At 40.2% G+C, this 25,282-nt stretch overlaps 1 long non-coding RNA gene across 1 annotated transcript; it reads right to left on the bottom strand.

Moving 5' to 3' along the window:
- Window positions 1–1,536: 1,536 nt before the first annotated feature.
- On the bottom strand, window positions 1,537–25,002 carry LOC138923263 (uncharacterized). The gene is made up of 3 exons (XR_011436654.1): window positions 24,594–25,002; window positions 20,369–20,566; window positions 1,537–1,874 (listed from the first exon to the last, which is right to left on the bottom strand). It is a non-coding gene; the product is annotated as an uncharacterized lncRNA (long non-coding RNA).
- Between the last annotated feature and the right edge of the window lie 280 nt (window positions 25,003–25,282).

The raw sequence follows: 25,282 nt of genomic DNA, 5'->3' as shown, positions 1-25,282 counted from the left end.
CACTAATTGGCTTGAACAGTGATAACAACCATCTCTTCTCTCCACACCCATCACCTCACTTCATCTTTACAGCATTTATGAATATCCAGGAATAGAGATACAAACACAGGTGCAAAACTAACAACAACAAAAACAAACAAACAAAAACCCTGCATTCTCACTCTTAAAAACTTCAACATTTTAGTGTTTCCTTGACCTTGAGATACGTGAATTCAACACATGAACATATCTGGCTTCACAAACCTAACAGCAGGACAAGAATAAATAAGAAGGAAAACAACGTGTAGGATACCACTATCTGCTAACTCTTAGAAAGAAATTCCTCCCTGTCATTTTCTGAAAGGCAGATTTTCCTAATAGTTATATGTGCTTTGTGCTTTCCTCGTCCTTCATCCTGCTCTCTCCTCCTTGGTTTTCCAAATTTCTCTTTCTTGATAAGTAAGCAGGTTTATATTATCCTTTAAAATATACATGCCATGGTATTGTGCCAGCATGAATTTGACACGAAAACCCTTATTTGTGAGCTGTCAGTGCAGGCCTTGTCAATAAATAATAGAAGTCCAGCACATGCAGGTTTGATTTTTATGTGAGGTATCCAGAACACAGGTGTGACATAAAAATTTCTCAAGTGTGGCAATGCAGGCTTATTTCTCTAGAAAACATAATTTCCTCTCACCAAATTATCACTTGACAATAGGTTATAAATCAACTATGGAAAAGCAGAGGAGTAGCCTGGGTCTGATGCCATCTTCAAAGTCAGCATTTAGCCTAGAAATGACACACAGCATGTAATCAGCTCTACAGCTCACTAACATTAGCAGATCCATTAATGAGATGTGTGCATTTGTTCAGTATCTTTCACCCATCTCAACAGTTTCTGGCATGGATATCCATAACAAATTGATATGCAACAAGGCCAGTAAACACAGCTGGTGAAAGTTGAGGGAAAACAAGTATAATGCCATGTGTCCACTTGGGACAAAGAGATTTACTTGGCCCCAGGGATCCAGACCATATCTTGACCAGCTATGCCTGTGTATTATTAGCTCGAAGGTCAGGGACCTTCACAATCTACAGTAAGAAAATAATACTGAGCTTGCATAATACAACAAGCAAGACAAGTTTGAGTTTATAGTGAACTCTCAGTGAGTTACTACTACCAGAGAATGCTGTGCTTATCCCAAATCAGTTCAATTTGGCTTTGGATTATGTCATTTGGAAAATGGATAAAGCAAATTTACCGAACATATCCACACTTAAGCCGTTAGTCAATGATGGCCCTGAGTGCAGAACCCAGGTCTTCTGACTTCCATTGAGATGATCTTGTATTTTTATCAGATTATTTCCAATCTGTCAACAAATTCTAGCATTTGACAGAATGAGAAACAAAATACGTATGGTTCAAAGAGATATATCTACATCCAAAGAAGATACAGACCCAAGGTTCTCAGAAAAGTTAGATCTTAAAGACAATACTAGAGGAAAATGAGAAGATTGGCCAGAATGTTCCATGCAGAAGGAATAAAGCACATCTGCTAATGGTTTCAATTATTTATTTAGTTATTATTATTATTTAACATTAGTCACTTACAGGATTTCATGATTTGGCAAGTCAGTTTATTTGTTAAAATTCTGAGAGTCAATAAGCCTTATATATGCCATTCTTGTTTATTCTCTCCAAAACAACTTAAGCTTGAATGTGGGATTCTGTCTCAAAGAATCATAAAACCAGCTCTACAACTGTGGCTCTTCCAACGACCTCCTTTGACAAAGCAGATACAGCTGAGTTGGTGTGGCTGGCAGTCTAAAGCACTTCACGGAAGACCTTGAGGTCAGCAGAAAACTTGACCGCCACATTTCCCCTCTAGAGATGTCTATACGCAAGAGAATAATAAAAGCAGGATAATTAGATCACATTTAATAGTAACGCATGCATTGGAAATTCAGTATAGTAAGAACAAAAAAATGATTGCTGATATTCATATCCTAATATGTAACTATAAAGTAATCTCTCCACCTCTTCCCACTTGATGGGCCTCTTCCTCACTTATCTACTGGTTTCCCAATCTCTGACAAGTACTGCTGTGAAAAAGAGGAAAAAGAAAAACTGACCGCTTCCTGAATTTTGTTAGCTTATTAATGCCAAGAAATTTTCAACCTGGTATTATTACTATCTTACATAAGTATTAAATTTCAGCTTTGGAATTTATTAATGCAGTTGTTCAAAAACATTACTAGGGACCCAGTTTCATCCCATCTTCCAGCATCGCATCCTAGACCTGTTTTCTTCCAACTTTATATTTGTTCCTCCTCATCACAAGATGGCTGCTGCAGTTCCCTGCATAACAGGAGTCACAAAAATATCAAGGGATAGAAGAAAAGAGAAATAGTTACTCCAGTGTGAATAGTTACCAGTGAGAAAACGCTTGCCCAAAGTCCTTCAACAGACCTCCCTTCCTGTCTCACTAGCCAAAATTACATTAAACGTCAATGCTTCAATCATTAGCCGTTGAGGGCAATGAAATTACATATGACTGATTAAAGCTAATCAAGGTCCATTCCCTCTTTGCTGAGATAGAGCTAAGCTTGCAACCCTGCCAGCAATAAGAAGAATAAGACCAACGAATAGTGTCTGCTCGTTTGATGAGGGCAGGACTAAAAATTTGAAGCATAGCAAGACAAGATAGAAATCCTAGAGGTTAGGAATCACAGAAAATGAATATGATTTGGAGTTTGGAGTAGGGGCTAAGGTGGCAGAGCATGAAATAATTAAAGCCAACAGCGGCAGAACTTTTTATGTTTCATAAGAAACACAGATATGGCAAACCTGAGAGCAGAGCAGGGGAGGGGGGACTATTCCTCTACCCTCTAGGTCCTTCTGGCTACTCTAAGACTTAAACTGACATGAGACAGACTAACGGGAGAAAATCAAAGAAAGTTGCATAACATCTATACATGGGAGAAGCCCAAGAAATCTGAGTAATTCACCAAAATGGCTGAAGCCACCATGTTAAATACCATGTTCAGCTAAAGACAAAGGAGGATGTTGGGGGGGGGGGGGGGTTTGAGACTTCAAAGAGGAGAAAAGCAATTCACATGGAGATGGAAAAGCAAACATTTAATAAACAAATATTGATCATGCCTTGTAAAGACAATGAGAGATGGAGAGGACTTTGATTGAAAAGCCCTTGTTAGGTTCCTCCTTGTCCATGACACCCAGTTTATATTATACTGTAGTTACCTTATGGTATTAGCTCCTTCCTGGATCAGGCCTTCTATCTCAAATCTTTTAGGCACTTAGGGGGAAGGTCAAAGTTTCTTTTAGAGTCTTTTGTTTTTTAAAAGAATCAAGCCAGGGGCTGGCCCAGTGGTGCAGTGGTTAAGTTTGTGCACTCCACTTCGGCAGCCTGGGGTTTGCCGGTTCAGATCCCAGGCGTGGACCTACACACCACTCATCAAGCCATGCTGTGGTGGCATCCCACATACAAAATCAAGGAAAATGGCACAGATGCTAGCTCAGCGACAATCTTCCTCAAGCAAAAAGAGGAAGACTGGCAACAGATGTTAGCTCAGGGCCAATCTTCCTCACCAAAAAAATTTTTTAAAAAATAATCAAGTCAAAGAGACACATTTTGGGGTGGCCAATTATGATCCCCCACAAGATGCTATTGGCAATTTATTTGTGTGGAAATGTTTCCATGTGAACATGTTTAAAATAAATTAGCAACCTTTACCATCATGCTCCATCATATCTCCTTCCCCCTAATTACTCAAACTAGATTTGCCATATGCCACCACTTTTAAGAACATTAAGCTACTTAAGCGCCAAATTTTCATTATTATGAGATGCCCTCACATTGAAAATAGTGCTAAACAGCACTTAAACAGCATTTTTAAAATAAAAGCAATGTTCACTGGATTGATGACCAAATGCTACAGAGGCTCCAGATCATGGATTGCACATTTAACTTGGAGTGAAAAAGAAAGGAAGGAAAAGAATAAGAAAGAAAAGAAAATCGTTAAGACAATCAGAAAACATTTGTGAACATACCAACAATAAGTTGATAGGCACAGGCACTGTGGGCATCCAAAGGAGGCATTGGAAATTAATTGTTAAACTAACAGAGGTTGCTTGATAGGCTGTTTGGGATGGTTGAAAGATCTTTAGCTTTGACTCAGACAAATATAGGCTTAATTCCTGGCCTTGTTGATCACTAACTTTGGATAAGTTCCTAATTTTTGTGGAATCGGTGTGTTCACGTAGCATGAGAACAACAATGCAGGACTCTTGGATGATTGGAAATGATGTAGAGACAATGCCTTCCACAGTGCTGAGCAGAATAGCCAATAGTGATAGCAGTAAGGGAAATGGAAGTCGTGTTGGTGACAGCACTGGTTTGTGACAGTGGCTGTGTACTGCTAGAGGTGGTGACAGTGGGAGTAAGCGTCATAGTGCCATGTTAGCAATCATACAGAAATTTGTTCACGTATCGTTGACTATATGGAATCAATACACTATTGACTGAAGAATAGTGTGCATGCATCCGTGAGAATTATCCTTTTGAGAAAAAGTCCCCCTTGAGAAGTGCCTTGAGAAATAGCAAAGGACGAGTGGAATACCTGCACAACCACTCAGATGACTCCATCAAAGAGGTGATAGGCCACCCCCACATCTGGGTTCAGGCAACAACTTTGAAGTGAGGTCACTGAGTGGATCATTGAAATATTAATTAAGGCGTAAGAAGCAGTACAGGTTATGACATGAGAGATGAATTAGAGATATATTTAAAAAAGAGCTAAATCTAACTAAGCTGCAGCACAGCAGAGGGACTGGTGGAAGAGAGAACGAAACTAAGAAATGTGAGTTTTTCCTTCCCAAGCAAATATTTCTCAAGACTAAAAGTGATATTCGTTACTAGACTCATTATTACTTTCTCCACCACTTATTAAATTCTCTGCCTCCCAGCTCTGCTTTCCTCACTTCGGTAATTCATTTAACAAACAGTTATTAGACACAAAGTTTATGAAAGGAGAGCTGCTTTTGGAAAGCGATATAACAAGTCCCTGTTGCCTAAAATAGTGGGACGGAATAGCATAAAGGGACAAAGTTACAGAAACACAGTTTGTAAAATAATGAAATACTGTTCTGCAAAAAAATACTGTGCTTAATTTTAGAAAATTATATGCCAACCTCTTCAAATTTATATTCTTTTGTTTACAGCTTGAATTCCTCATTCTACTCAAGCTCATTTTCACCTGACTACTTCTACCAAATTGCAGAGTCACCATCTCATTCACTCTTGTTCAATTAATAAAATCTTTCTTTTGGTAAATCTTCCTTTGAGTTCCATCTTCTTGATGGAGTCTTTCTTGGCCTCCTCGATCCACGCTCATCTCTCCTCAGTTTATGTTATCTGGGTATCTGTTGGTATCTGTTCTGGCCATTAGACTTTTACCACATATATTTCTTTGCCCTATTACAATACTCCCCATTTAAATACATGTTATATTCTCAACTAAACGCCTCGGGGATTGGGTCTTTGGCTTAGTACCCTGGTGTCCATCACAGTATGCCTTTCCAACTGGTGAAGTGGAAATGACTCTAAACCAAATCTTCACTTAAACTTTGTACAAGTCAAAGGACAGAATGGAAGAAATGAAAATATATATTGTAAGGGTCTTATATTACACATGAAATGGTAGATTGTGATAAGTTAAAGATTCATATTGTAAACCTTACAACAGTCACTCACAAAATAAAATAAGGGGCCAGCCCTGTGGCTGAGTGGTTAAGTTTGCGCACCCTGCTTTGGCAGCCCACAGTTTCACTGGTTCGGATCCTGGGTGTGCACATGGCATCACTCATCAGGCCGTGTTGAGGCTGAGTCCCACATGCCACAACTAGAAGGACCTACAACTAAAAAAACATATACACAACTATAAACTGGGGGGATTTGGGGAGAAAAAGCAGGGGGAAAAAAAAGAAGATGATTGGCAACAGTTGCTAGTTCAGGTGCCAATCTTTAAGAAAAAAATAAAATAAAATAAAACAAGAAGTATCACGAAATAGTCAATAGTGGAGATAAAATGAAATCATATGAAATACTGAGTTATTCCAAATGAAGGGAGGGAAAAAGGAAAATGGGACAAAAAAAGATGAAACAAATAGTAAGATGATCAATATAAACCAAATCCCACCAATAATTGCATTAATATAAATGTTCTAAACACTGCATTTTAAGTATACTGATTTTCAGGCAGGATGAAAAAGCAAAACCCAAGTATACATTGTCTGGAAGAATTTCACTTTAAATATAAAATACAGATAGACTAAAAGAAAAGGGGAGCAAATACTAATCAAAAGAAAGCTGGAGTCACTATATTAGTATCAGAGAAAATGACCTTCAAACAGGAAATATTACCAGATATGTCAATAATTATTAATTTAATAATTAATGTGAATATCTCTATAGATTTAATAATTCCCAGCCCAAATCTCAACAAGCTGCTTTTTTTTTTGTCAAAACTGACAGTTGATTTGAAATTTTAGATGGAAATTGCTGGGTTTTGAGAGAAGGATCAACCTTAGATTGGAACAGAAACGTCTTCAAGTAAAACAAAAGAGGAGGTTGGGACAAATGTACAAAAAGACACTGAGGAGCACTGGAAAATAGTCACAAATCCTGCTGCATGGCTTTCTCTCTCCGCTCAACAGGCAGTGAGGTCGTCAGCGGAATGAGTGGTTGGACAGCGGTCTAAATATTTTAAAGAGGGGGTTAACATTTTGGAGTATCCTCTGAGTTTAACAGGCTAGGGGAACATAAAAGGGTTTTTAGGGGAGGTCTGAGCCCTGAGGTCACGTTTGAAAGCACGTATTCGTGCAGGCACCATTTTGGTGATTTAGCTCCAGTAATTCTCAGAGACTGGGGTATTGGATAATTTAGATGATGGCAAACTTTGGGATTTATTGCAAGACTGCCCACTCCAAGGCCCCAGTGGACATGCTATAGTGATCAGGAAGTGAGTAGATGATGACAGCAAAGATGAGGGAGTGAGGAAGGTACAGCTGAATGAATGAGCACCCAAAAGTATCTCCTTTTCATGGCTTGGAGCAGACAGGAAAATGCTAATTTCTACATATCAACCATTCATTTTCTTTCTCTCTCTCACACACACACACACGCACATGTGTACACACACACACACGAGACTAATTTAAGACTAACATTCATTAGATCTAAGGAAACGTACTTTGGGATGGAATCAGCCAAAGAGTGTCAAGCCTCTCTTTATAGGACATACGTGCAGATGATATTAGATATACATGAGAACTTGGAGTCCATGGAGATTGACTCTCCATGTTTACAGATGAGAAAATTGCTTTTGAAGAAATTTCCCACATACACATAAACCCACCTATCAACAATATTAGAAGTAAACTGCACCAGTTTTTGGAATCACTTGGATCTATTCAAAACCATTACTTATATTAGGGTTTTTTAAAAAAGTGAATAAATAGAATTCCAGCTTGGGATTTGTTTCAGCTTGAGATATGAAAAGCTGCAAAGAGTATTGCTTTCAACCTTGAACAATGTCAGCAACAAAAAAAGCCAAACAAATGGCAAATTCACCAATTTTCATGATCCCATCAGACAGCTGAGGTTTTAGGGCAACCAATTAGCCAGAAATCTAAGGAAAGACGGGCACCTGAAAGGCATTTGCAAAGAGAGACAGAACTGTAGCCCTCTGTACAGGGCAGATGCAGCCAGACTTATTTAAGAAAAATTCAGACCAAGTTGTCAAGGTTAAGGTCAATTGTGGGCCAGCAAGAAAACAGAGAACCACTGGGAGCTGACGATGTACAGAGATTTGCATTTACTTTCAGACTCCTCCGCTTTCTAGCAATCCCACCCAAAAGAATTTAAAATTTAGATTTACCCCAAAAACCTGTATGCATTATTCACAGCAGCTTTATTCACTAGAAACTAGAAAAACTAGAAACCACCTAGATGTCTTCTAAGTATATCCATACAATGAAATACTATTTAGCAATAAAAAGGAACAAAGCGTTGATACACGCAACGTGATGAATCTCAAATGCATCTTGCCAGGTGAAAGAAGGGATAAGTCAAAAGGCAACATACCATACGATTCCACTTATATGACAGCTGGAAAAGCCAAAACTATAGGAAGGGAGAGGAGATTAATGGTTGTCAGAGGCTGGAGTAGGGAGAAGTCAACTATAAAGGGGAAGTATTGACACTGTTCTGTAATTTGATCAACAATTTAAACAGAACACCTGTCATCATTCCAACGAACTCATATTCCATGGAATCATTTTGGAAAATGCTGGTGTAATATAGAGAAAATTGGCTTTGGGGGGTCCAACACACTCAAGTTAGAATCTCTAATTCTTGCAGAAATATAACTTGAGTGAGTTACTAAACATTTCTGAGTCTCCTTCCTCATCTGTTAAATAAGAGTTGTTGTCAGGATTAACTGAAAAATGAATGTAAAATACTTTAAAAATATAGTGATTCCTTTTCTTTCTTTCCCTTGCTCATTCTGAAAGGTCATTCTTAATGTCAGCAAATCCTGGCATTATCAGCAGTCCTCTCTCCTTTCAGAAATCTAATTTGCTGTTTCCACATGGTGTGCAAAGCCAGGTAATAGCATGTGTTAGAATGTGTCTAATCCATTATTACCTATGTTTTGATTGAAGATCTAAGGGTCTCTCCTATGAATAAATTATGCATGCTTTTCTGGGATTTATGTTTTGTGGAAGCCATCAATGGGTTTAGCTGTGAGGAACTTCTGAAGCAAGAAGCAAGGGAAATGAGCAGGAACTGAAAAATCTTGGATATTACAAATAACCCCCCAGAAGGCAAAATGACCTCCATTTGTTTATGCTCTCAAGCCCACGCTGAACAAGCTGCCACAAAGAGCTTTATTACACAACTGCAGAGCAAGATGATTTTCCCCACATATTTAATAATGATTTGGGAATTTAAAATGAGAAAGAAAAGCTAAGGGCAATTCCTCACAGTTTCTTCGTCTCTCACAGAGAAAAAAGTAGTTAGAAGGCTACTGCAGTAGCTGAGGGGAGAGATAGTGAAGGGCTAACCCAGAAAGCAGGGAGCGAGCAAACACAGGGCACACTGGGAGGGAACCACCAGAAGATGCTCCCGGCCGCCGCTGCCTTAATCCTGCCTTCACCTTGATCCTGCGCATTAAGAAGGAGTCTAGTATTTGAAGTGTGACTAGGAAGAAAAAGGCACTCTGAACAGGAATGGAGAAGTTGGAAAAAAATGTTGAATGATGGAAGAAATTGAGGAATTTTGTTCAGGCAGGTTAAGTTTAAGGTACCAGTAAGCTGCCCATATGGAGATTCCAGAGGACAGTTAGAAGTAGAGATTTAGTGTTCTGATGAAGACCTGTTTTTGAGAGATACATTTAGGAGAAATTCCCTTAGAAATACTAGATGGAGCCACGGAAGTGGTTGAAATCAACAAAACAGAGAGAACAGAGAGTTGGGACAGGAAATGAAAATAGAAAAAAATGCTTGCAAAAAGTAGAGAGCAGAGGTCAGGGAGGAAGCTGAGAGAGGGGAAGTTCCAAAAGATCGCATAAATCAACAGGATCGATACTGTCATGTGGCCTGGGGGTGAGGCTCCACCACACAGGGGTGCTCCTGTCTCTGACTCCGTAGAAAACCTAGAGATGGAAGGACGGGAAAAGATGGCCGCCCACGATTCTCTTCCGTTGTCTTCTTCACTGTAGCATAATAAGCAGAGAGTGTAGCTATCCCCAAACTCAAAGCTGGGTCTCACACAGAATACTAAGTTCAATATGACAACTGCTGAGTTGAGGAAGGAAAATCAGGCCAGGCAAGAAAAGGACAAAAAATCTGTGCTTCGTCCACTTTCTAAGAGAACCTTACAGAGTATTTCATCCTGAGAGTCTGTTACCACCTCTGGGTAGCTGTGGAAAAAAGTATCAGATATTACTAATTTGATTCAACAGCTGTTATTGATTACCTGCTAAATGCAAGGCTCCATGCTAGGAACCTAAGCAGCGGTTCTTAAACTGTAGCTGCCCTCAGAATCACTCGGATGACTCCTGAAAATGCAGATGGCTGGGCCCCAGCTCCAGAACTTCTATTTCAGTAGGTCTGGGATGGGACCTGAGAATAAGCATTCCTAACCAATGCCCAGGTCGGGTTGCTGCTGCAGCAACAGGGATCATACTCAGAGAATGATGGACCTAATGGTGCATCATCAGAGAAGGATAAAGTTGGGGCTATTGAATTCAGAAAGAGAAGTAAGGTATGAAATCTTGCCATATATATCAAGAGAGGGATCATTTCAAACTCAATATTCTTGAAGTGAAAATCAAAATCAACCTTCTACCATCAGAGCCCACATACTTGTCACTTGACGGGGCTGATCTGGAGCAAAATCCACTCATATCATCTACAGATGAAAATCCACTCATATCACCTACAGATAAAAATCCACTCATATCACCTATAGATTAAAATATACTCATATCACTTACAGATTAAAATACACTCATATCACCTATAGATTAAAAAATAATAATAATAAAAACTCCTAAATCTCCTTATCTAATACTTCCTGGATCTCCAGGAAGACAAGAAAAGATCCCTACTTTTTTGGTTAAATTCTTTCTGTCTTAATTCAATATAACCAGACCTCATTTATTGAACCTACTCTCTACATTTATACTCAGACTTCTTTCTAACTCACTTTGGATAGTGAACTTTTAAGAGCAAGAATCTCACTTATTTAACTTTATACCCCCAGTACCAGACACAAGACCTAGCCCACTCTTTAACTGAGAGAGGAAGGGAAGGAAGGAATAGAAGGAGAAAGGAATCTGTTTAATTCCTGGACTCTACTTCAGTTAACACAGCTGACTAGGCAGCTTGTCCTTGATACTAGTCTCTCCTGGACCATCAGGCCTTATTACTGGGCAGTTCTCCTCAGGGCTTGTCTATTTTCAGCGTTCAACTTTTATTTGACTCTCCCCATCCTCCTTCCTTCAGTGTGACCCCTGATCTAGCCATGGGCTCTCTCACAGCCCACTCCTTCTACATGAATTGTCATTTAACAATTCTAGTCAATACCAGTTCCATACTTTGAACTGCCCATCACTCTCCCCATCACCCAGGCCCAAATCCCAGTTATATTTAAGTTCTCCAATTCTTTATGGCGTGTTCCCAGGCAGGCTCCAAGGCATCTTAATTCTTCCTTCATGTGATTTCTCATGAGTCCCTCCTCTCCCAGCCTCCTCAGCACTATATTTATGCCTAGACTGTTAAAACAACCTTGTAACTGGGCTCCCTATTCCACTACTTCCCTTCTCCAATTAATCCTACACACTATTACCACATTAATCACCCTTAAACACCACTTTCATTATCATAGTAGCAGTTACTCTTTATTAAGCACTTAATATGAGTCCAATTTAATGCTAAACATTTTATATGTATTATGTCACCTCATTCTCACACTATGAGACATGCATTATTATCCCCATTTTAGAGATGAGGTAACTAAGGCTTATTCATCTATAAAGTCTTGCTTAAAGTACAATGTTTAAGGCCCTCTACAATTTAACCTGCATTCCTAATACTTTCTCTCACTCTTCTTCTCTTCAAAACCTCTATTCCAGTCAAACTTGTCTACTGACACCTCCAGATTTGCCCTCACCTCCCCACCTTTGTTGCTGAGTGCATCTCTCAGAACCAACACAGATTGCCAACCACACAAGGGCAAGACCCATTGGAGAGCTCGAACGCCGGACTAGCAAGTCTAATGTTACTGTGTAAAGAATACTATGCTTCTCAGAAAGCTGTTAGTACAACTGATGCATGGAACTTGACCACTGTAGCCATTCCAACCACTCCAGCGCAGGCACAAAGAGTAGCATTCTCTTACTCCTTCATCGTTGAAGCTTCTTAGTCCCTGGTTGCTGCTTCAGATCATTCCTGAGTCTCTGCTGCGTGATCCAATAAATGATATGAATATCCTTGCACCATCATCTGGGCTGAATGTCCATCCAGGTCACCAGGCACTCAAACAAGCAGAAACTCAAAAAAGTATAGCAACATACTTTTGATAGATAGATGATAGATAGATAGATAGATAGATTGATAGATAGAATAGATATAGAGATATGTAAATGATGGATGATAGATAAGATATAGAGATACGTAGATGATAGATAGATGATAGACGGATGGATAGATAGATTATAGAGGCATAGATAGAAACATAGATAGAAACAGATAATTGATAGATAGATCTGGAGATACATAGAGAGAAAGAAAGATAAAGTATTAGTCAGGGTTCTCCAGAGAAACAAAATATTTATATATGCATTTATATATGTGCATTTTATGTGTGGATTTTTATGTACATATAAAGCAGATTAATCACGCCGAATTATTCGTTCAATCACGGAAGCTAAGTCCCAGGATCTGCCATCTGCAAGCTGGAGACCCAGGAAAGCTGGTGGTATAATTCAGCCTGAATCCAAACGCCTAAGAACCAGGAGAGTCAATGGTGTGAATCCCAGTCCGAGGGCTGGAGATGAGATGAGCTGTCCCAGCTCACGCAGTGAGCAGAAAAAAAGGAGTGAATTCCTCCCTCTCTGCCTTTTGTTCTATTCAGGCTTTTAATGGATTGGATGAGGCCCACCCATCCACATTGGGGAGGGCAATCTGCTTTACTGAGTCCACCCATTGAAATGCTAATCTCATCCAGAGACATCCTCACAGACATACCCAGAAATAATATTTAATCTAGGCACCCTCGTGAACAGTCAAGTTGACGCACACAATTAACCATCACGATAGATATAATGTATATCATCTAGATAGGCACTTGTTTATCACTTGCTTCAAATGGGTAGCCATAAGCATGCATACACATATAGATTGTAGAGTTTAATTTGTGCAATATTCTTTCCTTAGTAGTCTCTTGGCTCACTCCCTCACAGCATCCAGATTTTCACTAAAAGTTTCCTCCTCAGAAAGGCCTTGACTACAGGAGCTTCAACGCAGCCCCGTCTCCCCTCACACTGCTTTACTTTTCCTAATAGACCTTATCTCCGCCAGGTAGTCTACCACACGCATCTCTGCCTCACTCGAATGGACGCTCCATGAATTCAGGTGTTGCCTGGTGTTCCCCGTGGTCATCTCAGAATCTAAAACAAGACCTGGCACTTAAAATGTCCTCAGTAAATATTTGTGGAGAGAATGAACATAGTGAAGATGGTCATAAAATAATGATAAGGACTAAAAGCTTTACTTGAAAATGGTCTTACTTTAATTCCAATGTATATGCAATGTCAAGTTTTTAATTATATGGAAATGAGACAGCCTATGAGGAGAACATTCCTGCCTTATTCAATTTTCCAATCGTTGTGCATTTAATCTGGTTCCAGCTCCGCTGTTCACCTGGTGGCATACAACCAATATAATTTCTTGTAACAGTGAAAAGCTTCTGTAAGATTGTTTGGCCATTTGAAACCCACTTAGCCTACAGACTGGAATAGATGTCTAGGCATCAAACGATGGTAACCAGATGTGGACCTGTCCTATTTCATGCCTGATGGCAGGAGACGTTTTTAAGTGGAATTATAAAGAAAAATAGAAAATTGGAAGGGAAAATGGAGCCTGAAAAGTAAGCACAAATGATTTAAATTTCCTCAGAAGATAGTGGAGTTTTCTTAAGGCTCTCCTGATTTCAAGATAAAGCCAAGATTTGCATATCACCCTCTCCTCAGGCTACACCCACCAGTGTATCCCCATATTTTGTTTATATGCCCACATGGCAAAAGTTTACCGTTTCAGGACATAATGATGACAAAATAATTGGTGGTGATGCACCCTGCCCCAAACATAAGAAAGCTGTGCGAACCTTCAGACAGACCCAAGGGATATTCGGGTCTTCAGTGTTTCCGAGCAAGCCGGGACACTCTGTCAACTCCAGGAAGCCCACACCCGCGCTCTTCAACATCATGCTCCCAGGAAAGCCACAGATTCCTCTGCTTCAGGAATACACTAGCCAAGATACATGTTGGATAAATGGAGAAAAGCAAGAGAAAGCCCTGATGAAAGAGCAATAGGGGGCCGGCTGCCAGATGTAACTGCACCCTTTCTTAAAGGGTGTTTGTGCAGGTGCGGGGCCAGTCAGTCCTGAAATGGGGGCTTCCCTTCGGCCTGCCCTGGCCACATACAGTTTGGCCATGATGCACCAGGGCTTAACCAAAGCCAGGCCTGATGGGGAAGCCTTCTTCCTTACCTTAAAATTAGTCTTTCTCCACAGTGTGTCACACCGCTCCATGTTTTGTTCTGTTTTGCTTTTTACTTTGTGATACTTGGGGGGGAAAAACCTGAGTATTTTTGTTTGTGCTTTTTCTCTCACCTTTCCTTTTTATAGAACAAAGCCTTTGAAAGTTACCAGGCAACAGAAACACAAGCAAATAGAGAATGATGTGTAGCGCAGCTAAAACAAATTCAATCAGTCATTTATTGGCACCTACTACATTCAAGACACATAGAAATGGACACTTAGAATGATGGAACAGAGAACTGTAGAACTCAGAACTTTTCCTCAATGATATATTTTTTGAAATTTATTCTACCATCTAGAAATAAAATAGTGACAATTAAAATTTTTAAAAGGACATTTCTTCTTTAAAATTAGCATTCCAATGAAAATTAGGGTGAAGATGTTCCAGGAAAAAAACGATTCCATGCAACATTTCTATCTTCTCTTTGCCCCTCTAGATCCACTTTCTATCCTTCTCCACCCTGCTCTGTGTTCTAAGAGGCTGATTTCCGTGGGTTATAATTATAATAAGGAATCTTTTGTCCTCTAGCTTCTGGTTGTGTTTGGTCAATGGGAGGCTCTGGCAGGAAACCGGAGGGAGAAGAATAAGGTTGCGGTATTTATTTCTCTGAAATCTTCCTACAGCGTCAACTGGGACTAGTTCTGACACTTGACCAACTCCTCTTAAGTTGACCCTAGCCACATGACTCTTTTTCTGGGTTCCAGTAAGTGCTCAGTTCCTTTGTCCCTCAGCCTTGCATGTCCACTGTGCTTACAGTTTCCCTGCAGCCTGCTCATAGCTTTGCAATTACTCTCTTTATTAAACCCTTTTCAAATTGACTTGTCTGCTTCCTGCTAAGACCATGATTAATGAATATCTCAAGCCTGCTAATGGAGGCTATGGACCAGAGTGAGGAGAAGGAGCCAGTGGAGATGGAGAAACAGAAAGTACAGAAGAAAAAGCAAGAAATGTGTGATATGATCCTTATCTTGGACTAGATGGAAGAGTGTGAGGTAGAGTCCAGACAGAAGAATTCATCTGAAACAGAAGCATCGTCTTTCTGGGCTGAAGGAAAAGAGACTAAAGTGTTGCAGATATAAGTCTATTTGTCAGCGTGTAGGCAGGAAATTCAGGCAGTTTATGCCTGATAGTCAGGATTTTCTTAGTGAGGTAGGAGTCAAAGTTGTTTGCTAAGAGCGAACGAGATGGGAGGAAGGTAAAGGACCTGAAGGTTATACTGAAAATTTGGAATAGCCACTGCAAGAAGGGAAAGAGTTTTCTGACCTGATGCACGGATTCAAAGAAATGCCCCGGTGATTTTGGAGACCATGATTCTGTCATGGCACAAATCCACGGAGGGGCTGTGATTTTTCTCCAACAGTTCTCAGAAGTCCTGATGTAAGAGTGGAAAAAGGGATGACAAAAATGATCCAAGGGGCAACTGTGAGGCAGGTAAGATGAAACTACTGAGGTGTTAGCACAATGATTTAAAAGAGTAGCGGTTCTAGAGCTACACAGAAACTCAGTGCAACTCTTTCCAGCTACATAACCAGAGGCAAGGTATCTTATCTTTTCAGTCAGTTTCTTCCCCTGTAGCTTGGAGATAATAGTAGTATCTAACCATAGAGCTTTCTTTTTAATGAAATATGATTATCTATGTAAAGTGGTTAGTAACATACCTAATCCTAGAACATGCTTAATAAATGTTATCTTTTGTTATCACTAGTAAAGTGTTGAAAATGGTGAGAAAAAAATAATAGTTAAATAAAGCAATGGAAGTCTAGACTAGATGGGGAAGAAGTCAAGCTATGAAGAAGGCCTGTGGACTGAGAGAAAGGAAGGAAATGAGAGACTGGAGATCATAGTGGCATCCAAGCCCAGAGCACTGGGGGCAAGAGAAAGGACTGAAGTCATAGAGAATGGCTACTGGAGTTGATGATTTCAGAGGTGAGGCAGAGCTGGTCCAGGCTGGTATTGTCAAACATATGGTACACAATGCTCCCCTCCACCACCTGAAGACAGCACTCATCCATCATAGCATACAGCCCTGCTGAAGACGAAAGAGAACTGTGAACCAGATGACAATACCCTCAACAAACAAGGGAGAGTGCCTGAAATTCAGACAATAACAGTAGTAAGATCGGCAAAAGGAAAGGAGAAATTGACGGCATATTCATGCCCTGTGAGATGAGGGAACAACTGTCTCTACTCAAGAGAGCTACAAGAAGATGACATCCTTAGAAGAAGAGCTAGGTTTCAGTTAAAATGGGAAGTGAAATAATGCTGAACATCAGACCAGAAAGTGCTTTCTTGATGATGTAATAGACGATTAAATTTCAATTTAGTTGCTAAAATATATGTGTTTTGATGTACAGTAAAATAAAGAGGATGCCTCATTTTTTAAGCAGAAAAAGTTAATATGTACATATGATAAAACATTTAAATATGTATATGTAATAATGAATAGTCTTTACTATACATACAAATTTCAGTTTTTCTCTTTCTTGGTTTAAGAATCCAATACAAAAGTTGCATTTTAATGAAATTTATAATATGAATTTTAATAGTACACTGACATAAGCAAAACATTTTACTTGAAAGTACTTCTTTATAACATACCATTCAAAAATAATTTAATAAGTTATAAACTCAAAAAATTGTCAAAAGGATTACAAAATATTGCAAGAGGGGCTCAAAAGTTAAAAAATGCAGTCAAGTGAAGTGAAGTTATGGAAAGGTATTAGAAAGAATTCTGTAAAGAGACTAAAGAAAGCCTTCTTGATGCTGCCACGATGTTTCTAACAAAGATGGTTAGCAGGGACAGCAGTGAGAAGGGTGACGTAGGAGGAAGCACAGGGCTGAGAAGAGGAGGAAGTGGGAAGACAGGAGACTGGAGAGGCTGCATTTGTAGGTGACATGGTGACAGAGATTAGAAGCAAGTTAGGGACTGGCTGGACTCAGAAGTTTCATTTGTGGTAGGCAGAATCTTCCAGGGTACCAGGAAGGTCTATAGACCTAGGCCCATAGACCACAGATTTTGTTTGCTGTGGAATCCAAACAGAACCCTGGAGAGGGGAGGGTGCTGTTTGGGTGACCCTGAGGAGGGGCACTGGAGATTGCAGGAAGAGTGAGAAACCACCAGGCCTGAAGGCAGACTCTGCAAGATAGTGGAGATAGCTTCGGGACCATCACCTTCTGGTAGAATTCACTGTGGCCACGGTGATATGGAGGTCCGAGATTTACTTCACGGCTCCGGAGAGTGTCTGAGGGGCCCGGAGGCCCTGGGCTCCAAAGAAGACACCACTGGCCACAGGTTAAACACAGGAGATTAAAGAAAAAAGTCAACTGTGAATGTCTCTCAAATATCTACCAAAAGCAAGGTAAAGAGTTTTTTAAAAGGCATAAAACCTACAAAGACAAAGAAAATAGAAATATATCCTTCTCCGCTCCTTTCCCTCCACCAGGAGAAGACTGGATGTTGGTTTAAAGGAATGCCAGGCACAGCTGAGGACCAGAGTCCTGCAAACGGATGACAGGAAAGTTCACACGCCAGCGAGACTCACAGTTCCATCCTCTATTTGACTCCTAGAATAAAGATAGCCATGCTTATAAGGCCCCAGCCAGACTAAAGGCCCCTTTCCAGGTAAACTGACCAGCCCAATGAAACAGCCTGATCCAGCCTTGCACAGAGGTTACCTTTTCTGAATTTCACTCTCAAAGATTAAATACTGCCAAAGATCATCAGATATTTGAGGAGAACCTGAAACATGATGAACAGCAACCAAAACACACAAATAAAAAGGTCCTAAAGGAAAGAGAAGAAAAACAATTAATTATCATTAATGTCTTCTGAGAGATCAGAAAAGATACTGAATCCATGAACCAGAACATGATGCTATTTTTTAAAAGGAACATTCCAAGAACAAGAAAAATTCTTGGAAATTAAAAGTATGAGAGCACAAATAAAACACTCAATATAAGAAAGCTGGAAGAGATGACAAAATATTTAAAGAAAAGACAAAAAGACTGAGAAAACTAAAGAACTATGAAATTTTGAGAATCAGACTAATATGTTCAAAATCCAAAGATTTTGGTTCCCATAAAGAAGAATTAATTAACATATTTTTAATGCAAAAGTTTTCACAAAAATACAGATCATGAGTTTCTGGAGTGAAAGCGCCTACCACGGGTCCAACATGTAAATATCTTTTAAAATAGTCACACCTTGGCATATAATTATGAAAATCCAGAACTCTCAGGATGAAAAAAAAAATTTCCTAAAGAAAATACAAATCACTTGAAGGGACAGAAATCAGAATGGCAATGGCCTTCTCAACAGCAACTGTCAAAATTATGAGGCGATGAACCAATTCCTTCAAAATTCTGAGGGCAAATAATCTTTACCTAGAATTCTATACCTAGCCAAAATACAAACTAGAAACCAAAATAAAGATATTTTCAGACATGGAATGTGTTGGATGATTTACCTCCCAAGCTACTGAGCAATGCTGTCCACCAAGACAAAGGTGTAACCCAAGAGAGAGAATAACTCAAAATCTAGAAAATTTGATAGCATCAGGGACAAAGAGAAGATCCTAAAACTATCCAGACAGTTAAAACTTATCATAAACAAAGAATCAAGAATCAAAATATATTAGCCTTTTAAATAGCAATACTGCATGTTGGAAGAAAGTTCATTAAAATTTTGCCTTTAAAATTCATTGGGAAAATAAATTTCAGCCTAGAATATTCTTTATCCAATTAACCTATCAATCAAGCGTTGGAGAAGGCAGATTGGCTTGTGCCCATGCTATACAGAGCTAGCTATCAGGACTGTGGCTTCGTCCTGTGGCTTTGGGGAAGATAACTGTTTCTGTCACAAGCCCACAGACCAGGCGTCACCTCTTAGCTGCTACACCACCTGCAAGAGGCGTTGGTATAAACGGCATGGGCTGCGCACTGCACCAGTAAGGGAGGTAGAAGGTGGGATTCACATAAAGCAGGACTTCAGTGGCGCCCCCTGGAGCTGTTCAGTTTTGGAACTGACCACAATCATAGCAGGCATGAAGAGATAAGCTTTTAGCAGTTTAGGTTTGAAGATTACAAACCTGTGAAATATACTCAGTATTATATGTTTGGGAAAGAGCCAGAGAGCAATCTGCCACTTAATACATAAGTTCAATTATCATAAAAATAATGCTGTGGAGCTGTGCCTGCTGACTAGTTCAACATATACGTGCTGATCATATTTTCCCTTTTTTACAGTCTATCAATTCTAGATAAATGTGGAAAGAGCATAAGCACAGCTTTTGGATGCTTCAAAGAACTGATCGTTCTGATTCCAAAGTATCACCAAACGTGTTGTCTATAATTCATTGGTGAAAATACATGCTATGCTCTCTTTGGGTGGCGTTGGGATAAAAGAATGAAGCACAATGTGTGAGGTCACTGGACTGTATTTCAGGGAAAACCTCTCCAGGTTTGATGTCTAAGTTGGTCAATCTGAAATTTAAAACCACAAAGTAAAGCACACACCAATTAAAAGTCAAAAGAAAAGCAAATAAAAAATATTTCATCAGAAAATTTTAGAATCTCAAAAGATGTTGCAAACTGACTATCAAGATATTTAAAGGCCTTTAAACTGGATAAGAATTTAGAATATAGCAGCTATTTCAAACAGTATTTAAGCACCACCACGTTTATATATTTCTCAATTATTAAAATCTCCTAAATGCGTCTTGCATATTTCACCCTCTCCACCTTGTCATAAATCCCACCCTCACCTGAAGTATCTTTTCACCATCCAGACCCTACCCAACCTTCAGAACCAAGCAAACACTTCAACGTCTGCGCCCAAGCCTTTCCTGATCTCCCCATCTCACAATTTTTGCTCTCATCTACTGCTCCATAGCACCATTTATTTTGGTAATAAGGCATATCTGAGGAAGTGGCAGGTCTTATTCCTTTAATTAGGTTTTAAGCTTCTGGAGAGCAAAGACCTTACCTTGGCCTCTGTATATGCAACAGCCCGTAGCCGAGCGCTGGAACAGAGTAGTTGCTCGGTAGGTCTTCGCCAGTCATTTCTCTATATGATACAACAGAAAAGAAAGCTTCCCTTCTTTGAATCAGGATAAAGTATTTCTTTAATTAGGAACGTAATGTACGACCACAGATTCAAAACCTTGGATAAAGTAGCTCCTTCCTAAAAAGGAACGTAAAAACACAGTAAGCATATTTTTACACACATTTACATCATTTTTACAATATAGCATTTTATAACAATATAAAAAGTGTCTAAAATATGGCTATCATCCTACCTACTACAGAAGCCACTTTGACACACTCTTCAATGAGACCCCTTCTCGTTTCCAGGATTTTCCACAATCCTAGCTTACCTCCTACCCTTCTGGTTCCTCCTCTTCTGTTTTAGTTAGGAGCTCTTGGTCCACTTGATCTTGAAACGTGGCAGCTAGTCCATGGGCATTTTTAGGTTCACTTTCTACTCCATACTCTTTTCTAGGCAATCTTTTATCTAAACCCAAGGTCTCAAATACCATGACATTTCTAAAATTCACATCTACAGCCCAGGCATCTTTTCTGAGCTCTAGAATTATATCCAACTACCTCCTCTGTTTGAATGTTTCACAAGCACCTCAGTTTAACTTACCCTAAACTGAATTCAAGATTTACTCTCCTTTTCTATAGAAGAATCTCAGTGATGGCCTCACCCTCAGCCTAGTACTACAAGCCAGGAACTCTGTGATTATCCTTGAATCTCTCTATCATTCAATTTCCCCCAACCAATCTGTTGTCAGATCACCTTTTCCATATCTGATCTATTGCCTCTCAAATACTTGTACCCCTCCATCTCCTCTTCCACCATCCTGTCCAATCTATTGTTATCTGCTGCCTGAGTTTCCACTATAGCCTCATAACTAGTCCCTCTGGAGCCCATCTTGCCACCCTTCCAATCCATCCTCCATGCAATAGCGAATATAATCTTTTCACACAAATATGATACTAATTCCAGGCAGAAAACCTTACATTGTTTTTCACCAGATTTAGAAAAATATCTGTGGTGGCTGCCATGATGTGCACTCAGGTCCAAGGCATACATTCCCCCAGCTGCTGGGTGTGTAGCAGATGATAACTTTCAGCTGAATCCCTCTCCAGGACTTACCCTCAGATAAAGAAAGCCATCTCAACCAAGACCACACACTCTTCCCCAGGGCAGTTCTCATTTAACCGGTGGTCAACTGGTCTTTGAGAAAGTGTAAAGACTCAGCCCTCTCACCTAAACCTGTGACAACTCTGGAGGGTCCTCTAAGCTCCATATACAATGGACTGATATGTTTCTTGAGACTGCATTATAGTCCGACTTATCTCTCTGTCCAGTCCTAGTTTCTTCACTTACCTATAGATTTTGATCCCTAGACTACTCACCAATAAACTTCCTACATGCTAATCTGCACCTCAGAGTCTGTTTCTTGGGGATCCTGACTTGTGATAATATCCTTAACATGATATAGAAAGTCAAACATGATCTGACCTCTGCCGAACCCTACACCATGCTTCCCCAAGCTCTCTGTATATCTGCCACCTTAGTCTTTCAGTGCCTTGAATATGGCATTTTTCTTCCAGCCTCAAGATCCTCACATGCCTTAGGCTCTACTCAGAGCATTTAATGCTAGCTCACCTCTACTGCCCAATTCCTTCATCACCATCATCTCTTTGCCTAATTAATTCTTACTCTATATTCAAATCTCAACTCCAGCTCAAAGAAGTCTCTCCTTGCCCCCAAGACAAGTTCGTTCCCCTTTTATCAGCTCTTACAGCCAACTATTCTTCCCTCCCAAGGTACTTTAAGGGAACCATAATGAAATATTTTGTAACTAATTGTGAAATATTTATCTCCCTTGACATAAGAGATGTGGATCTCTCTTATTTGCTACTATAGTTCTAACATGGAATTTTGCATATATTAGACACTCAAAAAGTACTAAATCACCATATGTGACACGGTCACTGATCAGTGATATTGCTGGAGCTATATAGTCCAATCCTCTCATGATAACAGTAAACAAATAGAGAGAGAAAAAGTAGTCATCAAAGTTATATTCATGCATCTGCACAAGAAGAACATGTTTATAGCTTAGTCCAACCCCTGGTCCTCTTGATAATAAAACAGCTCCTCTCTCCCAAACTTCCAACAAAGAATTCCAGAAGTTACATGAGAAAGTATAACTACTCTGCAAAATTGCCAAAGCCCATTAGCAAAGAAATCCAACAAGAGAAACCTTTCTAGAAATGTGTTTGGGGCAAAAAGAAGAGGCGTTCAGAATTCAGTGTCTGTTAGGAAGGACACTGACTAGCCCAAAAACAAACAAAGACTCTGAATAGTAGGGAATGTTCCAAGTTGAGAACAATGGAGAAAACTAGGGATAGAGATGCCTAAGCGTGTTAGGATGATGTGGAAGAAAGTAATGTGAGCACATCTGTTTTTATAATATGGTGCATGACCAGCCTGAATGTGGCTCTTTTACCTCTACCTAGAGTATAGACATGGAAGACAATAATATATCAGTTAACTACAGTGAGTCTAATCTTAAAAATTCTTGCAGTAACTAAATATGCCAGTTTCCAGACTCTTCTAAAATACAGTTTTGCATTTTATTTTGCAAATGCATTTTGCATTTGCATGGGGCTGAAGAACAAGTTGGTTTACAAGGACAAAGCTTTCATCCAAGTCTTCACATAGCACAAGTCTAGGAAGCACCATTCACCTGGCATTCCATGTGAATTGTGTCTGCTGTGGTTGTGCATTGTGGCACCTCTGGTCATAGAATGTGGTTGATTAATTCCAATGGAAGTTATCATAATTATATCGCTGGGATTCCAGGATGAGTCAGCAAATAGATGTGTGGTGGTAACTGTTTCATCACCTACCCTGCAGTCAAGTTTTACAGTGAATAACCTTAAGAAAAGCTGGAATCAGGAGCCACCTTAGGGTAGAAAACCAAGGGGAAATTCTGAATCAACCAAGAATAACTCTGAGACAGTATATGCAAGGCAAATATGAAATGATATATCAGCATTCAGGAAGGAAAAAGAATTATTGGCAGGATTTTGAATGTTAACTATGAAGTCAGTACCAAGGACTGGATGGAGAGAAATGTATGAACCAGAAGCTTTATGTCAAGGACAGAAACAAGAGATGAGCTATAGATAATTCCAGAATAGACCTTAGAATCAGAGGTAGCAGTTAGGGGTGCAAGAAGTAATTTTGCTAGTGCTCTTCTTAAAAGCCAGTGGATCTGGGGGCTGTGAAGGCTCAAAGGGGCTGCTTTAGAGGCTTTGCTGGGAGATGCTCCCGGAACTGCCCTTCCAGTCCTTTAGAGTGTTGTGCCTTTTCAAGGCTAGAGAACAATGTGGACAGCTGATAAAAGCAAATACATGTCTTGAGCATCGATTGCACTCGTTCATTGAAACAGACATCCTGGCTCATTCACGACCAAAATCACCCCTTATTTGACAGGGAAGTTGAGTACAGGGATATTTTTTAACCCAAATAATGGCCTCAGCTATTCTCTTTATTTGTGCCAAAGGCAAACTGAATGCAAGGAAAGCATCTGTGACCAATCAAAACAGGTTCAGCACCACCTCTGCTCCTCCAGGCACAAACACTTCACTGTAAGTCTTCTTGGCTGTGCTGGAGCCTACACCTCATTACAGAGAGTTTATCCAAGGCCTCCAGGAACAGGAAGATGCCCCACAGCCATTTCAAGAGAGCTAAGTGAACAAACACACAGGAACACCAAAATAGCACTCTTCAAGGTACTCATCTTTAGTGTAGGTCCACATACGTCCTTGAAAAGGCAGGAAAGAACTTGATGGTTGAGTACACATACTAGTCGGAGATCAAGTCCCCACTGCATTTATTTTAAACTTAATAAAATAGGAGTGAGCCCTGCAGTGACAACAATGACAAAGAGTATGAAGAAATGGAGGGTTTGAAAGAAGAGAAGACTAGGTGGGAAGATAGGAAGAGAGACCAGTCTCATTCAAAGGTCAAGGCCCACAAGCACTCTCACAGAATGTTCTCTACGCATCTTACATTTTCAGCAGAGTGCCAAGCTGAGTTTTCACTCTCCCAGCTATCCAATTCAAAAGGCTGAGTCTAGGAGCCAAGCTTCTCCCTCCCTAACCATACCACAGGGATGGGAACATACCAGAAGCAGCAAGTCCTGGCTCCACGCCACCTGCTTTATTACTTATTAACTTATTTTATATAGCCTTCAGCATGGCAAGAAAAGCTTCCTTTAATTATCAACAGGAACGAAGAAGCCACAAGGGGAAATCAGAGCCGGAGAACTGCGGCTGCGCATATTACACCCCGGCTCTTATCAAAGTTGACAGAGTCCAGGCTGTGCAGATACCGCGCTGGCAGCCGCGGGCTGCGCGTGGGCGGGAACCTGGAAGGCATCGCCGGGTGCCGGGACCTGGTGATTCTGCTGGAATGAATTCTCAACGAGGAGGATTTGTTAGTTCTTCTTTCCTCTTCTGCCAGTTCAGGGTGGTTGAACGCCGTAGTTGCCAGACACAGAACGCACAGACAGTGTGCAACCTTTCTGTGCAGGTGGCCAGGGAGGCGCAGTGGGTGGAGCTTCCAGGTGGTGATGAGGGTAGGAGAAGCGGTCATCAAGCAGAGGCACTGGCTAAAAGGCAGCCTCGAGCCTTTGCATAAGTACTAAAATTACCTTCAGAGCCTGCATAAGTATAAGCAAGTCGAGCTGACAATTTACTGCGTGAGCTGGAGGATACCTGGGAGACCCTGCGTCTGCCCAGACATATCTCCCCTTTCTGTGCTGAGTTGTCTAAGAAGCCATCATTGCAGGATCAGATCCAGTCCTGCCTTCTC

The sequence above is a fragment of the Equus caballus genome, chromosome 2, assembly GCF_041296265.1.
Source record: "Equus caballus isolate H_3958 breed thoroughbred chromosome 2, TB-T2T, whole genome shotgun sequence".
NCBI lineage: Eukaryota > Metazoa > Chordata > Mammalia > Perissodactyla > Equidae > Equus > Equus caballus.
Note: the sequence above shows the minus strand (reverse complement) of the source record. Positions and strands in the feature narration are given on the sequence as shown.